Source organism: Mus pahari, chromosome 13 (assembly GCF_900095145.1).
Source record: "Mus pahari chromosome 13, PAHARI_EIJ_v1.1, whole genome shotgun sequence".
In the NCBI taxonomy this organism is placed as follows: Eukaryota; Metazoa; Chordata; class Mammalia; order Rodentia; family Muridae; genus Mus; species Mus pahari.
Genome location: NC_034602.1, coordinates 10,017,201 through 10,033,841, shown reverse-complemented (window position 1 = coordinate 10,033,841; position 16,641 = coordinate 10,017,201). Strand labels below are relative to the sequence as shown.

Here is a 16,641-nt window from a genome sequence, read left to right as displayed (position 1 = left end):
TTACTTAAGGTCAGAGTTCAGTATGCCCGTAATGAGCCATTAAGGATGGATTCAGCAGAGGCGAGCTTTTAAAGCAGCAGGATCCAGAGCCAGCAGGGGTTATTTTGGGTGTACCTTTGTGGGAAATGACTGTTTTCAACTTGCCTGTGGAGGAGACAGTCCTAACCTGATAGTGCACAGGGAGAATTTATGCAACACTTTCTTCATCACCCTACCTTGGCTAAGCACCATCCTGAATCCATCCCCAGCACTTGTCTGTCAGTCCTGACATCAAAGGGAGCAGCACCTGCTGTTTAACCTGACTCCCACTGCTAATTCTCTTCCCTTTCATCCAGCTTTGAAGATGTCTTGTGTCCATTGCTTGCTTCCCGACTCATGACGGATATTGCAATTGCATCTATTGCTTCTCACTGTGGTTATGATCAGCCCCGACGGCTTTCTACGAGGTGCACACAAATATGTAAGTAAACATATTTGGGCTCGTCTTGAAATAAAGCTTTTTAAAATCTTGGAATGCTTGACTGTTTCTAACTTGGCAACAGGAATGGGCAGAAGAGGCCACGTTAGAGCAGCAGCTGAGCTGTACCCAGTCTTTAAACTTAACAAAGGGAGAGCTGGGAGATGGAGGCGGGGGGGGGGGGTCCATGGCAGCAGAAACTGTGGTGGATATAGATACACACACACACACACACACACACACACACACACACACACACACGTGCATAAGTGTGTGTATATGTGATAAAAACCTGCTAACTCATTTGAACTAGAGATGAATCTCAATAGCATCAGTAAGGTTGCCCCAACTATGCTTCTATAAGCAGAGTTGTGGTGAACACCTTCCACTGCCAGGTGGGACCTTTACAAAGTTAATAGTTCTGGGAGTTCTAAAGGGAGACTTATCAAGACAGGAAGTAAACAGCCAGGCAGCTGTGGCACATGCCTTCAGAGAGGCAAGTAGATCTCTGAGTTCAAAGTCAGCCTGGTCAACAGAGTGAGTTTCAGGACAGCCAGCTACACAGAGAAACCCTGTCTTAAAAAAAAAAAAAAAAAAAAAAGGACAGGAAGTAAACAACTCATAAATCTCAGAAATCCCTGAAACACACCAGATTCATAAGACTTCTCCCTCCCCAAGGTTATGAAAGCAGTAAAGTCTGGGGAAGAGAGAGACTCTTTCATTTAAGGAGCTGCAAGCAAATCATGGAGAAAGCTCCAATATTTCAGCTTTGATGAGTTGTCACCCATGCTGGGGTGGGCTTTCTGTGACATGACTGCAAATGAGTAGTCCATGTTCTGTAAGTAACCCCAAGAAATTCATTGATTCAGTAAGTTGGCCGTTTGTGATACTTGGCTTTGCCCCGGGTAATCAGACATTTGTTCCTGTCTCCCCAAGAACAGCAGCACACAACAGTTTCCACTCGGACTTATGCACAGCAAATATGTAAGTGATCACAAAAAGATCATAAAGTAGAAGCCAGGAGAGAAACAGATGTGAGAGGAAAACAAAGAGTACGGACAGGAAGAAAGAGAGGTGTCTAATTAAGTGGTTAGTGTGTCAATATTCAAATCACCTGAGCTATTGCTTAAGCAGCAAATACCCGACAGACCTGAGGGGAAACCCAGGAATCTAGCAGGCATTCCACACTTTAAGAAATATTGGAATGCCAGGCGTGGTGGCGCACGCCTTTAATCCCAGCACTCGGGAGGCAGAGGCAAGCAGATTTCTGAGTTTGAGGCCAGCCTGGTCTACAAAGTGAGTTCCAGGACAGCCAGGGAAACCCTGTCTGGAAAAAAAAAAGAAAAAAGAAAAGAAAAGAAGAAAGAGAAATACTGGAATAAGGAGAGCACAGAATTCTAAAGTGACACATGGTAAGGATTGGAGACAAGCCATAGCTCTTCCATCACGAGATTGCTAACCCTTATTTGGAGATCTTTCAGAGGCAAAAATCTGTTCTTATGGTATATACAATAATTCACTAATTTACCTATCTATAAAGTGACCTCATAGAAGAATATATATATATATATCTCCTGGAGAGATGGCTCAGTAGTTAAGAGCACTTTGCTGCTCTTGCAGAGGACCCAGGTTTGGTTCCCAGCACCCACACAGCTGTGAGAGAAGTTTTCTGACTCCAGGGCATCCAATGCCTTCTTTTGGCCTTACAGGCACCAGACACTAACATAGTACACATAATTAATAAATACAAGCAAACACTCATCTGCATAAAATAAAATGTAGTACAGTAACCCAGATTAGAAGTAGTGGGGTGTTTTGTTTGTTTTTGCCACAGTGAGGGATCCAGCTAACATTGTTCACCTTGTACCAATCACTAGGCTGACAGTGAGAACATTAGGTCCCCTGCCCTGCATAGCTCCAGTGGAGTTTCAACACATGAAGAGAAAATGAATAAATGAGCCTTGTGTTGCAAGAAGTTGCTGGCACAGTTCATTTTCATTAGTAGATTCTGGACCAGAAGGTAATCATGGAGTCAAGCTGTGTCACAACTAAGCTCCAGAAGGGTCCGGGTCCTAACGTGAGCACAGTTAAGGAAAGCCCCAGTGTGACCAGAGTAAACATTTGTCTTCGTTTTGATCTTTTCCCCATTTCCAGAGCACTGTGGATTTCGGTGATCTCCGGGTGAGGGTGGGGGTGGGAGTGGGGGAGTCTCACACACTTCAAGACCCTAAAGCAACATTGTCTCACCAGTACTTGACTTATTTCAAAAGTGGGTGTTGGGTATTCCGGTATATTTGAATAGGGATGCAACTGTTTTAAGCCTCAGGAAAACACCTCTGAATCCAGGAAGCCTAAGAAGTCAAGGCAGTAGGGATGAAACAGGTTTAAGGGCCAGCCTGGGCTACACAGCAAATACTAGGACAGCCAGGATCAGGTATCGAGACTGTCTTAACAACACCCGAAACAAACAACGCATTTTGTAGGTAAGAAGATGGGTTTTTGCCAGCGTGTTTGCTTTTGCGGGGCATTTCTTTCAAGTCCTAATGCATAACAATGGGTTAAAGTCTATGAAGTGATTACTGGACAACATCCAAAATACTGAGACACGCCATAGCTCCTGGGAATGAGTACTAAGTAGGTGCACTCAGGCACGGCCTTAGGGTTCAAGGTGAGGGAGTGGGAGAGTGTAGAGGGACGTTTGGAGAAATCTAAGATACACGCGTACAAAGCCCGAACAGAGTCGTTCACACCAGTTTAAGAAGTGCCTTTTCCAGAAACCCAATAAAAGAACATGTGTTCTGAGGAGCTGTTTCAACCTGTCCACACCCTAGGCGACTTCCCCCACAAAACGGGCAAATCCTGGGCCAAAGTGATTGCCACGCCTTGCGTCTTTGGCTCCTGAAATCCCAGAGCACGTGCCCACCGGGGCTGTTTTAGGAGTGGGCACTATGGACGCGGAACAAGTTTGGATCGGATCCACTCCGAATCGGTCCGCCCTGAGAGTGGGCTTGACGGGCAGGTCCGCTGGCAGATTTCGCAAGGGGCCCGCCCGCACGCCCCTCCAGCCGGTCCAGGGTTACGCTGCCAGCTGCGGTGCCCCGCGGTGCCCCGCCCCGCCCCGCCCCGCGCGGCCGGGCTCTCACACGGGTACTTGCGTGACTGACTCTGGCCGGGCGAGCCGGAGGACCGCGCGGGAGGAGGGAGCCAGAGCGCGGGCCCGCCCGCTCCTCACCGCCAACCTCTCCTCATTGGCCACAGGCCGGCGTCCATCACCCCCAGGTGGCGCTCGGATTGGCGGAAAGCGCACTTCTAGAAGGAGGAGGGCAGAGTGACTCCGCGGGTCTCCCGCGGCTCCTTTTCTCCTCCCCCTGCTCAACGTCCACCCACCTCTCCCCACCCCCATCACTTCCCCCGCCCGGTGCTCGACAGTGTCCTTAGAAGACTCATTGGGCCAGGGGCGAAGCCAGCCACCTAGCGAGCCTCGCTGCCATTGGTCTCCGATCACGCCCGTCACGGCGGTGCGCCCTGCCACTGGGCAGCCTCGCTGCGCTCCCGCCCCGCCGCCGCCTCCCTCGCGGCTCTCCCCAGCCCCCTACCCCGCCCGCCCCGCCGCTCCTTCCCGGTCCAGCTGGGCGGGGACTGCCCTAGGACTCTTTAAAGTCTGTGAGTCACTGCACAACCTATCAATCCAATTAAATGTCTTGAGCGAGCCGAGCGGGCGGTGCTCCCCGCCGCCGGCCGCCCCCTGCTCTCAGCGCCCCGCTATCCATGGCTGGCTGGCTGTACTCCTCCCGGTGCGCCCTCCTCCCGCATCTCGCCAGCCTCGGCAACTTCCCCTCAGCTAGCCTCTGCCCCCAGGCCGCCACGGCATGGGCTAGACCCCGAGCCGCTTCTTGTCGTCTCCCGTCCAGTCCGTGCGCGGGATCGCCCCTCTAGCCCGTCTCGCCCATCCCCGCCGTTTCCCCGACAGTCAGTCCATCCCTCGGTCGGCTTTCCTCCGCGGGGCAGCGGTGGAGGACCAGCGGGCTCCGTAGGAGCGGGAGCCCCCACCCCGCTCCTCCTCCCGCTCCTCCGCGCTCCCACTCGTCGGGATCCCCGTCCCGTACCGGGGGACGCGCCGACCGACGTCCTCTCCCCGCGGCCGTACGACCTGCCCGGGGGCTGGACCAGGCGCCCACTTCTTCGCGGAAGGTGAGTACCGAGCGGGGTTTGGGGTGGGGTGGTCTGAAAAATAAAAATAAAAATGTGGTGGCCAGGCCACTTCTGGGCAGGGCAGGGATCAGGTTGTGGCTGGAGGTTCCCGGTCCGGCGTGGATGAGGAGGCGACTCCCTCCTTCCCTCTCTCTCTCCCCCTCTGCACCCCCCCCCCCCCCCCCCCCCCCCCCTCTGCCTCTCTGCCTCTGCCTCTCTGCCTCTCTGCCTCCCCCCCCGCCCTTGACACCCTCCTTCTCCTGTCTTGCTGTACATGTAGGTATTGCCAGACTTCCACCAGCGGGGCATTATGCCGCCTGTGAAATAATTGGTGCTGGCATGCTCTCTGTCTTTTGAATGCCTAAGTGAGCAGTTATAGTCTGCGATGTGATCTGATAGACTGAGTGCCCCGCAGAAAGTGTAAAATGCCTAATGGGGGCACGTTTTCCTCTAAATCGAAGTTAACTTTCATTCAATAAAGGCAAAGCAAAAGGTGTTTGTAATTTGAGTGCATGGTGATAGAGGAGAATACTGGTTGCCTAGTGCCTTAGCCTTTTTATTTTGAAGCGATTTTATGGGTTTTCTTGTGAAAAAAAAATGTGAATTCAGTTTTAAAGGTTCTGAAGTCTAAACCTGTTGGAAGAGAGCAGGTGAGAAGGGAATCCAGCATGATATGTCCACTTCGGTTTTCTCTTGCTCTGGGGAGGCATTGCAACGCAGAATTCTGTCTTTCTCGGTCACTGGATACAGTGTGGAGCTTTATGCACAGAACAGCTTAGGGGTTGTTTCTTTGGGTATACAATTTTTTTGTGTTCTTGACTACTATTTAAGCAACATTATTCTACAGAATTTCTTCAGTTTTTAATTTGGTTTCTCCATCTTAAATGCCTCCAGACTAGGAATACCCACCGCTACCTGCTTCACGAGAGTCTTGCTGTATGGATCTTTAGTATTTATTTTGAGGTGAAAGAATGATAAGAAGTGGTTACTCCGAGTTAGCTTCCCGAGTTGCTGTTTAGAATCCATTAGTTTTAAGTTGCTATCACCCTCTCGGAGTCGAGTTCTTCACTAGTTGTCCACGAGATTTAAATTAGGCCAAACCAAACATATTTTGAAATATTAAAGTACAGCAAAGACCTCTTAGTAGTTCATTTTCTACTTCTCTTTCAGACTAACCAGAATAAGTTGTTACTAAATTTAATTTTAAAGAATAGACTGTTCCTGTACTGAAATCTGCCAAGTTGCTACAGAAAGATTTCTTTTTAAAGAGCAGAAATGTGGTTATGATCAGTCCAAAGTTTAAAAGTGACTTACATGTAAATGTTGCTAAAGAAGTGCTTGTCGCCGGCTTTAAGACCTTTTCGTGTATTTCAGGAAGACTTACACAGAGCCTTTTTGAGTTGTTTAATAAATTTGCATGTGACTGTTTTCACGAGGCTGAAGCCTCAGTACAGGGCATCCTGCTGTCTGAATTTGAATTTTGCCAGTATCTCTCTCTCACTGGCTCTGTGACCTTGGACAAATTTAAAATAATCTGGACTGTAGTGATTTTCTCCAGTTGTTTCTCCAGAAAGACTCCTCTTTAAAAGACCTCCCCTCCCCCCAAAGATTAATAGAATGCTTGCCATAGACAGTATCATCGCTGGAAGACAGGTATCTGTGTAGAATTTAAGAGTGAAGTCCCAGGAGCTGAAGAGATTGCTCAGTTGGTTGTCCATTTTCTGAACTCAAGATTTTCAGTAGCCACAAAAATGTGGCAGCCTTCCTGTAATCCCAGCACTGTGGGGTGAGTCGGGGGTGAGGCAGTGGAGACAAGGACTGTTGGGGCAAACTAGCTAGTTAGACTAGCCAAATTGGCAAGCGCTGGATTCAAGCAAGAGACCCTATCTCAATAAAAGATGGAGAAAGAATGCCGTAGATACTTGATGCCAACCTCTGACCTCTGTGTATGTGCACGTGCACCTGCAAAGATACAGGAATACTAATAAACATTCACTTACTGTGAATTCACTTACCGTACACACAGGGAAAAGAGTACACTCCCTCCAGAATCAGGCTGCTAGTGCGCATCAGGTGCCCATCTGCCAGGGAGGCTCAAAAACCAACCAACCAAACAAACAAACAAATTAAACTCAAAATAAAATGTAAAGAGAGGGTTCTCAAATCAGGTTCTGAAGGTGCAAGTCTCAGTATTTTCTTTTGCCATTTGTGTGCCCTTGACCAAGTTACAGTTAGTTATTTCATCTATAAAACAAGGACAGTAGCAGCACCTACTCCATGTTGTTACGATGAGAGCAGATAAGCTAATATGTGCAGAGGTTCTGAAGTGTTTGAGATACCTTCCCAAGCTTAGCTCGTTTTTTGTTTCTTGTATACAGGTGACTTTTAAAAAAGAAGTGTGTTTGTTTTTGTTTTCCTTATTACACTAGGAAATCAAACCTAGGACCTTGCATATGTTGAAGATAATAATCATTGCTGTTAATAAAAGAAGCCTTTTATAAATATTCCTGATGTTTGAAATAGAGTTTATATAAAACTTTAAAGCAATTCTATTATTAGAAGCCAGATATGGTGGCACACACCTGTAAGCCAGTAAACCAGAGGTAGAAACAGGAGGATTCCTGCAAGTTTAAGGCCATCTTGGTCTACATATAAGGTTCTCTGTCAGCTAGGACTTCATAACAAGGTTCTATGTCAGCCAGGACTTCATAACAAGCCTTTATTTCAAAATCTCTTCAAAAAGGCTACATATAGTTCAGTTGTTAAATCACTTATAAGCATGAGGACCTGAATTTGATCCCCAGATCCCACATTAATATTTACTTATTTTATGTATTTGAGTACATTGTAGCTGTCTTCAGACACTGGAAGAAGGCATTGCATCCCATTGCAGATGGTTATGAGCCACCATGTGGTTGCTGGGAATTGAACTCAGGACCGTTTGAAGAGCAGTCAGTGTTCTTAACTGCTGAGCTATCTCTCCAGCTCCAGAGCCCACATTAGAAAGCTGGTTCTGGCGAGTATACTTGCAGTCGTAGTACTGCAGAAGCAGCAACAGGCTGCTGTTCTCTGGCCAGCCAGCTTAGCCTACTTGGCAAGTTCCAGCCCAGTGGGAGGCATTGTCTCAAAAACAAAGTAGATAGTGCCTAAGCAATGATACTTGAGGTTGTCTCTGATTTCTGCATGTATGCACACACATTCATGCTCACCTGCACACAGGAACATGCACACACATACACAGAAAGAAAGGAAGGAAACTCAGTTATTGGGCAAGACATACTGTATATACCTGTAACCTCGCACTCAGGAAGCTGAGGCCAAATGATCAGAATTTAAGGGCTAACAAGGACTATATAGTGCGACATTGTTTTTGAAAAATGGCTTTACTTCATTGGATGAGTTGAGTTGTCTACACTCTGTCACTTTTTTTTCTTTTTGAGGTAAACTCTCACTGTGGTCCAGGCTAGCTAGCTTCAGACGTGCTTAGCCTCCTGAGTGTTAGGATTTCAAGTGTGAGGCACCATTTTTGGCTTTCTTTCATTTAAATTTGCATAGTATCATGTGCCTGCCTCAATTACAAAATTGTTATAAAAATCACATGATTGTTGCCGCTGGTGGTTTTCTCCTCTTTAGCTAAACAGAAAGATTTGTAAAGGTAACAGTAGTGTTTGGTTCCTGAGTCCCTTGCCTGGAAGGTAACAGTAGCGTTTGGTTCCTGAGTCCACTGCCTGGAAGGTAACAGTAGTGTTTGGTTCCTGAGTCCACTGCCTGGAAGGTAACAGTAGCATTTGGTTCCTGAGTCCACTGCTTGGAAGGTAACAGTAGTGTTTGGTTCCTGAGTCTACTGCCTGGAAGGTAACAGTAGCGTTTGGTTCCTGAGTCCATTGCCTGGTGCCTAGCAAAGCACCTGGCATATAAAGGAAAGAATAACCATGTGCAAGTAATTAAACAGGCTTATCAAATTGTTTATGAATAGTTGAATGTACATTTTAAGTCTGGTACTGTTACTTTTTTAAGTGAATTTTTGTTTTATATGTCCAGTATGGTGGCTCACACCTTTAATCCCAGCACTTGGGGGTAAGTGGAGTGGGTTTTTTTGTTTTGTTTTGTTTTTTTACTTTATTTTAATGCTTAGAGAGTAAGTAAAACTTATAATTTATTTTTTATTGATGGTTTTTATTTTGAAGACTATATTAAAGTACTCTGAAAAGGCACATCTGACATCCTCCTCTGTTACCTGACATGTCCAGGTCTTAATCATGGCCTTTTCTGACTTGTAAGCTTTCTGTCACTAAGTTGAATGCTATTCTTCATTAATGTGAACCATACAAATTAGATTTTGAATGTGTCAAATGGTGATTGGATATAATTCTCTGCTTCAGAATTAATAAAGAGAGTATGTGAGCCTTACATGGTGCCACTTCCTCAAGGACCGAAGCTTTGCTTCTGTTTCCATTCAGGAATAAAACTCTTTCTCTTGAACAGTCATAAATAATTTGCTGCTGAAGTAGCTACAGTAGATATGTCATAGGTATGTGGAATCAGTAAATGAAATGATTTTCAGACTTTCCCACATTTTCATAGACGTTACACAGTTGAGAACCCTGATACTTTTAAACAAACAAACTGTATGGGCCACTGCCTGCATCGTTTATGGAAACTTATTTTACATGTCAGTACAATGTAGCTTGGTTACTACAAGCCCTCTGAAGTTATACAATACATGAATTAAAAGAAGCATCTTCATTTACAAAATCAGGAGTGTGGCTGAGTTTTATAACGTTGTAAAGCCGTCTTGAGGTATGAGCTCATGAGGTAGCTCCTGTAACCAGGTAAGTCTGTGTATGCAATCCTTTGTTTAATCAAATGATGCTACATGGTTGTGTTGACCATATTGCATTTTCATTGATTAAAATAATGAAATTTTAGAAAAATGTCCTTTATAGACAGAACCATTTCTCATGTATGGGCCAGGCAGCACTGAAACCTGTGGTCTACTGCTTTGGCCTTCTGAGTGTGGATCATGGCCATGTGGCCACATCTTGCTGTCTGTGTACTTTTTCTTTTACTCGTTTGTGTAGCCTTGGGTGGCCTGGTACTCATACTGTGGACCACACCTAGCTTGAGCTAATGGCAGTTCTTCTTGTCTTATCCTTTAAAATGCTCTGATTACCAGCATGGGCCACTGTGTCTGACTTTGAAATATGATTTTGTTATGTTTTGTTTCTTTTTGAGATGGGGTTTCTTTCTGACGACCAGGCTGGCATCAAACTCAGAGATCCACCTGCCTCTGCCTCTCAAGTACTGAGATTAAAGGTGTGTGGCATCCTGCCGGGCTTAAAATATGTTTGTAAGGGTTGGAGAGATGGCTCAGTGATTAAGAACACTGGTTGTTCTTCTACAGGACCTGAGTTCAATTCCCAGCACTGACAAGATGGCTCACAACCATCCATATCTTCAGTTCTCAGGGACCCATAGTCGTCTTCTTCTTGCCTTTGTTCATGCAGGCACACAGGCAAATGTGCAGGCAAAACAGCCACAAAAAATAAAAAATAAATCTTAAAAAAAAAAAGTATTGAGCCAGGCGTGGTGGCGCACACCTTTAATCCCAGCACTCGCGAGGCAGAGGCAGGCGAATTTCTGAGTTCAAGGCCAGCCTGGTCTACAGAGTGAGTTCCAGGACAGCAAGGGCTACACAGAGAAACCCTGTCCCGAAAAACCAAAAAAAAAAAAAAAAAAAAGTATTGAGCTCAGTTCAATCCCTAATATCACTCCTCACCCAAAAAAGAAAAACAAACAAACAAAAAATCTGTAACTATAGACCCAGGCTTGGAGGGGAGAGATGGCTCAGCAATTAAAAGTGCTGACTGCTCTTCCGGAGGAGCTGAGGTTCAGTTCTCAGAACCCACATGGCAGCTCACACCTGTCTATAACTCTGGTTTCAGGGCATCTGACACACTCACACAAACATACATTCAGGCAAAAACATTAATGGACATATAATAAAAATAAATTATACACACACACATACAGAGAGAGAGAGAGAGAGAGAGAGAGAGAGAGAGAGAGAGAGAGCGAGCGCGCCAGGCTTAAGATTTCTTGTCAAAACAAACAAAAGCAACAAATAAATATAAAAAATAAACATTAGAAGGTGGCTAGGTGTGGTGGCATGTGTCTTCAGACCTAGCATTGGCAAGTGGAGGAAGGGGGATCAGAAGTTTCAGCTACCTAGTGTGTTCAAGGTCAGTCAGGGCCTCAGGAGAGTCTGTCCCAAAAAATAGGCTTAGAGTTTGCCTATTATATAAATTTGTTAGAATTCAGCCTTACTCTTTCTCTTATTATTAGCAATTATGACAGCGTTATGATAATGTTTAACTTTCAATGTGAACGTGAAATGTTGGTGGCCTCATAACAGGACCTATTTAAACAAGCGAGTCCTACACAGAAATGTTATTGGTCTAATGAGTTTTGAAGATAGGGAGTACAACTCTCCCAAATGTGAGTTGTTTTTAAAGCATAAATGTTTTTCTGACTGTTGGGCCTGAACTGTGTACTCCTCAACACAGGCACTGCCACTGCACTACAGCTCCCATCCCCAACAAAAGAAGCGACTCTTTTTGTTCTACGATTTATTTTTAATTGCCATGTGTGTTACTTTAGGTGCGTGCACGTGAGGCTAGAAGCCTGGAACTGGAGTTCAGGCGGTTAGGAACTGCTTGACAAGGTGCTGGGAACTTAATTTGTCCTTAACTGCTGAGCCGTCTCTCCAGCCTGCTCCGAGGAATCAACTTAAAAAACAAAACACCCAATGACTTAGCTATTTGTTCGGTCTCCACTGAACTGAAACAACAGCTTGATTCATTCCCTGCTTTTGAATTTAAAGTCCATAGTTTTAGGATGATTTGTGTGATGGTGTAAGTAAGCCTTTAACACCGAATGCTTACTTTTAATATTTCAAATAATCAAAATATCCCACCTTTTAAGTATTGTTCCCCACAAGTCTGTTGAAAAGTTGTTTTCAATTTTCTTACTATTTCTGAATGAGTTTGTACTCATTTGTGTGTGTGTGTGTGTGCATGTGTGTATACATGTGCATGTGTGCATATGCATGTGCTTGTGACATCTTTCTGAGTTTTTTTTCTTGGCAATATTAATTTTTCCTTCAGCTCTCTGTGCATTTCCCAGTGTAGAACACATAGAGTTAAAGCTTTCTCTTATTTTAGACTGCTATATTGGACCAATGGAAAAGCCATTTCTATAGAAAGATTTTCATTGTTTTACAGAAAGATGAGCATTGATCATCTCACCTGCAGTTTACCTAAAGTTTAAAGGCCACACTGTAAACCTAACACATGGCTCAAAATACTCGAGAGAGACTGCAACAGAAAAAATATTAACATCTTTATTATTTACTGAATTTGGGGGGGTGCGCTACGGCCTTTTTTCCCCCTCTGTTGATGTTACTGTAAAGTGTCTCGGACATGGACTTTGTTTTGCTCCATGCCAAGTGATTGCTGAATTTATAAGTAGCTTTCTTTTGTATGTGGTGACTGCCCAAACCACATTGAAGGCGACTTTCCTGAGAAAATCATGGCACGGGAAGCAACAGCTTCTTTTGTTTTGTTTTTAAACTCTTGAAACCGTGTCAGGATATCAGACCTCAGCCACAGTGAAGTTTTCCAGACTCACATTGTTGCGTGATTAATGTCCCTGTTGAAGTCATATCGGCATTACTGTATTCACTGGCTTTAATTCAAATGAAATGTCCCCTTTGGGTTAACTGTTGTTTGGATTTTAAGGGTTCTTTTACCTAGAAAAATCAGAACATAAAAACAAATGCTTTTTTCTTTCTTTGTGATGCTGAAAATCAGCCTATAAGCATAAGCAGCAGATGCCCTACCACCGAGCTATACCTCTAGACCCAAATATGTATTTCAAGGTAATATGTCCATAAAAATCTTGTGAGTTAAAAAAAAAAATCCCAAAGACCACAGTCTTTGACTTGGTAGGAATATTTTCTGATTTCTCAAACTTCTTGACATTATTCAGACATCACACATCAGAAGTCCTTAAGTCCCATTAAATAAAATGAATAGGTCTTCCTTTTGAGACAGGATCTCCAACACATTATGTTGCCCAAGCTGGCCTTGAACTTCTTCTAGTCAGGCTGACCTGGGACTCCTGTGTCAACCCTCTCAGTGAATGCAGGAATCACAGATGTGCACAGGCAAGACTGCCTGGCTCTTCCCTCTGATTTAGAAAACAATCTGTTGCTATTTTTACATTTTAATTTAATTTAATTTAATTTTATGTGTATAGGTATTTTGTCTGCATGTCCATCTGTGCAGTCTGAATGTCTGGTGCCTGTGGAAGCCATAAGAAAGCACCACATCCTTTTGAGTTGGAGTTAGAGATGGTTGTGAGCCACCCTGTCAGTGCTGGGCATTGGACACAGGTCCTCTGGAAGAGCAACCAGTGCTCTTACTGCTGAGCCATCTTTCTAGTTCCTGTTGTATATTTTATTTAATGCAAATAAAATTAGACACATTGTATTCTGGAGTCCCTAATATGGACCAGCTAGGCTGTGTGGAGTTGCAGAGCAGAAAAGAAAGGCATATTCCCACCCTGGAAACAGGTTCCAGAGGGTTTGGGGGAGTCAGAGCTTGGTGGCAGCCACAATTAACCATTGCACGCTGATGAAATGATAACAGGAAGGAATCTTAATGTGGATTTTATGTCCTTTGATATTGTATAAAGGGAATCCTGATTCCAACCACAAAATCCATTTGAGTAAATAATTTGTATTTGAATTTGAGTTGAGACATCAAAACATAACTATGCCAGTTTCTCCCAGAAATCATGAATCTTCCTTACTTATTAAACCCGGAAACCTTTATGATGACCATGGTCTGGGGTGTTTCCTAGATTTTTTTTTAATTGGACTTTTTAAGTTGTTTTCTCCTGTCCCTTTGTTTCCTTTGTGACCAAGCCTTAACAACAACAAAAAAATTGGTAACAATGAATGTTTCACAATGGGAATGTAGCCACTTAGTTGTCCCAGCAATATTAAACAATTAACAAGAGAACCTTAAGTTTGCTTTGCTTGCTTACAGTGGGAGCTAAGGTTTCTGTCTCAGTAACTGCAGTTTTGTAATTTCCTGTACAAATGAAACTGATAGTATCAGTTTCATCTCGAATAACAAAGTGAATTATCTATGTTTTATAAAGTAGCATTACATGTAGTGATCATCATGAATTAGTTTCATATTTATGAATATTTAGTATATGTCCTAGGTTCTTGAGAGCATAGTAAGCCACAGCATCTTCCCAGTGATGCCTATAGTCCACTAGAGACAAAAGATCCCTGCAACGGAATTAGTCCTTTATGTTTGGCCGAATGTAATGTAGCATAGTGCAAAGACTGGTTGGTGTGTGCTGCAGCGGTAACACAAGCCCTAGATCAAATGGACCCGCCCTCTAGAAGTTCTGGGTAGCCTTCTTGGGAATCCGTCCTTCCTTTAAGTCTAAGTAACATCGGTTAGAAGGCTTTTGTGTCTTGAACAAAGAATAGTCTCTTCTGCAGCTACCACATAGACTCTCAGTAGGGAAGCAGTGAAAAATGGAGCAGGCCTCACTGTCCCCAAGGGAAGCAGAAACTGCACCTGTGAACAGAGCTTTTAGACACAGTTCGAATGTATTTTAGGTTCCTGAGTCAAAAGTAAATACATAAAAGGCTCAAGGCTGGGAACCCTTGAAACATCGGTGAAGGTGCTGTAGACAAGGGGAGTTCCCTGCAGAAGGATGAACAGGCAGCCCTTTTGCCAGCTACTAAAGATCCCTTCTCCTCAGCCTTGCCTGGAGCAGTCTGGTCCGCCAGGTGGGTATACCTACGCCTAATTTAGCTAACTTAAGAAGTCTGAGTATATTGCTATAATTTATAAATAATCTTTCTAAATTATTTTGCTTTGAAATTTAGCAGACAGGCCTGCTACCTTTTTTTTTTTTTTTTTTTTTTTTTTTTATGTTGTTATTTGGTGCTGGAACTGGACCTGAGGCCTTGTGCATGTTAGGCAAGGACTTCCACCCAGCAGGGTTCTAGCCTTGGATTTAAATTCAGACACAATACTGTGTGAACCGTGGGTTTGTTGAATTTTTTTTTTCTGAGTGTTTTAAAATGCTAACATTATTTTTAGATCACATATGTTTCTTTATTTGGAACTATGTCTAAGATAGAATAATATAATGCATTCCTGTCTCTTAGATTTAGATTTGGGGATAAAAGTATAAAATCTCACAGTTTATCTGTTAATGAAAGTATTTAGACACTTTTGTGGAGACTTAAAACAACCCTTAAAGAGTTTCTCTTCCTGCAGAGTTTATTGTCTCCCTTATTGAAACCCCCATCTAGCATAGTTATGTACATGATCTGCTGTGAATGAATTTAAGGGTGTGTGTGTGTGTGTGTGTGTGTGTGTTCACAGTGTACCAGATTGTAACCTAACATGATGTTGTATGATGGCTGTAATCCTAGCACTTAGGAAATGAAGGCAGAAGGATTAGGAGTTCAAAGTCATCCTCAGTTACATTGTGAGTTTGAGACTAGACTGGACTGTATGAAACACTGTCTCAATGCAAAAAACATCAAGCTGCCATGGCAGTCAGTAGTAGAACTTGTGCCTATCGTGGGTGAAGTCCTGGGTTAGATTCCTGGCTGGGTTAGATTCCTGGCAGTACCCATCTCTAAAGACAAAGAGACTGGGGGAGGGAGGGAGGGAGGGAGGGAGGGAGGGAGGGAGGGAGAGAGAGAGAGAAGAAAGAAGAAAGAAGAAGGAGGAGGAGAAGGAGAAGAAGAAGGGGGAGGAGTTGGAGGAGGAGGAGGAGGAGGAGGAGGGAGAGAGCGAGCTTGAGAGAGAGGGAGTTTACCAAATTGATTCCAGTGGCCCATGCCTGTAATCCATGTTATAGGAAAGACAGCAGACACCCTGTATCAAAGTAAACATTTCCAAGTTCAGTATTTTAAAAGCATGTTCTAAATGTATAATCAATAAAACTGTTTTTAAAGCCACCTAGGTTGTAAGGTACACTTTTATGACAATCTCTATTATCAGAATTTTTGTTTTGTTTCTTTCCTTCCCCAGCAGGATCTCATTGCTTCTCACTCTTTTGGCTAAGATCAAGTGAGGAGATAGGGTCTTACTCTATAGCCCAGGCTGGCCTGGGACTCACTGTGTAGCCCAGGCTGGCCTTGAGTTCTAGGTGTCCTCCTTCCTTAGCTTCCCAAGTGCTGGTAACATGTGAGCAGCCACACCTGTCTGTGAAGCATGTTTTGAGTTTGTGACTTAATTGTTTCTCTCTTATGTAACTTTTAGTTGTGTATGTGTCATACCTTGCCACACAAACACATTTAAAATAAGAAAAACAAATGGAACTGAGGAGGCACGGAGGAATGGGTGCTTCAAATTCCGGTATCAGATGGACCTTGGAGGGCTTCTCTTCCTATTATATAAGACTCACTGCAGTGTCTTTAAATAATCTGCACAAATGGGTTTGGAGACTGGAAGTTACGTGTTTTCCCAGGGATCCTTTCTCTACATGTTTGCTGGTCGTGATTCATCTTTGACACGGAGGTAAGAATATAATTTTAGTAAGGCTTCTCTGTAAGAATTCTGGGGGAGGCTGGAGAGGGGGTTCAGCAGATGAGGGCACTGCTTACTCTTCCAAAGGTGTGGGGTTCCCAGAACCCATGTGGAGGCTCATCACTGTCTGTAACCCCAGTTCTAAAGGATCCGATGCCAGGCATGCATGTGGTACACATTTATGCAGGCAAAACACTCATAAAGGTAAAGTAAAGCCATCTTTTGAAAAAGTATGTGTTGGGGTATGGGGGTGTTTGGTTTATGACTTTGTGTGCATGGGTACACATGCCCATGCATTCTTCTCTCTCTCTCTCTCTCTCTCTCTCTCTCTCTCTCTCTCTCTCTCTCTCTCTCTCT

At 44.1% G+C, this 16,641-nt stretch overlaps 1 protein-coding gene across 1 annotated transcript in view; it reads left to right on the top strand.

Moving 5' to 3' along the window:
* The first annotated feature begins 4,052 nt into the window (after nt 1-4,052).
* Sertad2 (SERTA domain containing 2) overlaps nt 4,053-16,641 on the top strand; it is a 103,385-nt gene continuing 90,796 nt past the window's right edge. The window contains exon 1 of the mRNA XM_021210654.2: nt 4,053-4,648. The gene's annotated coding sequence lies outside the window, so the exon portion shown is untranslated. The remainder of the gene's footprint in view (nt 4,649-16,641) is intronic.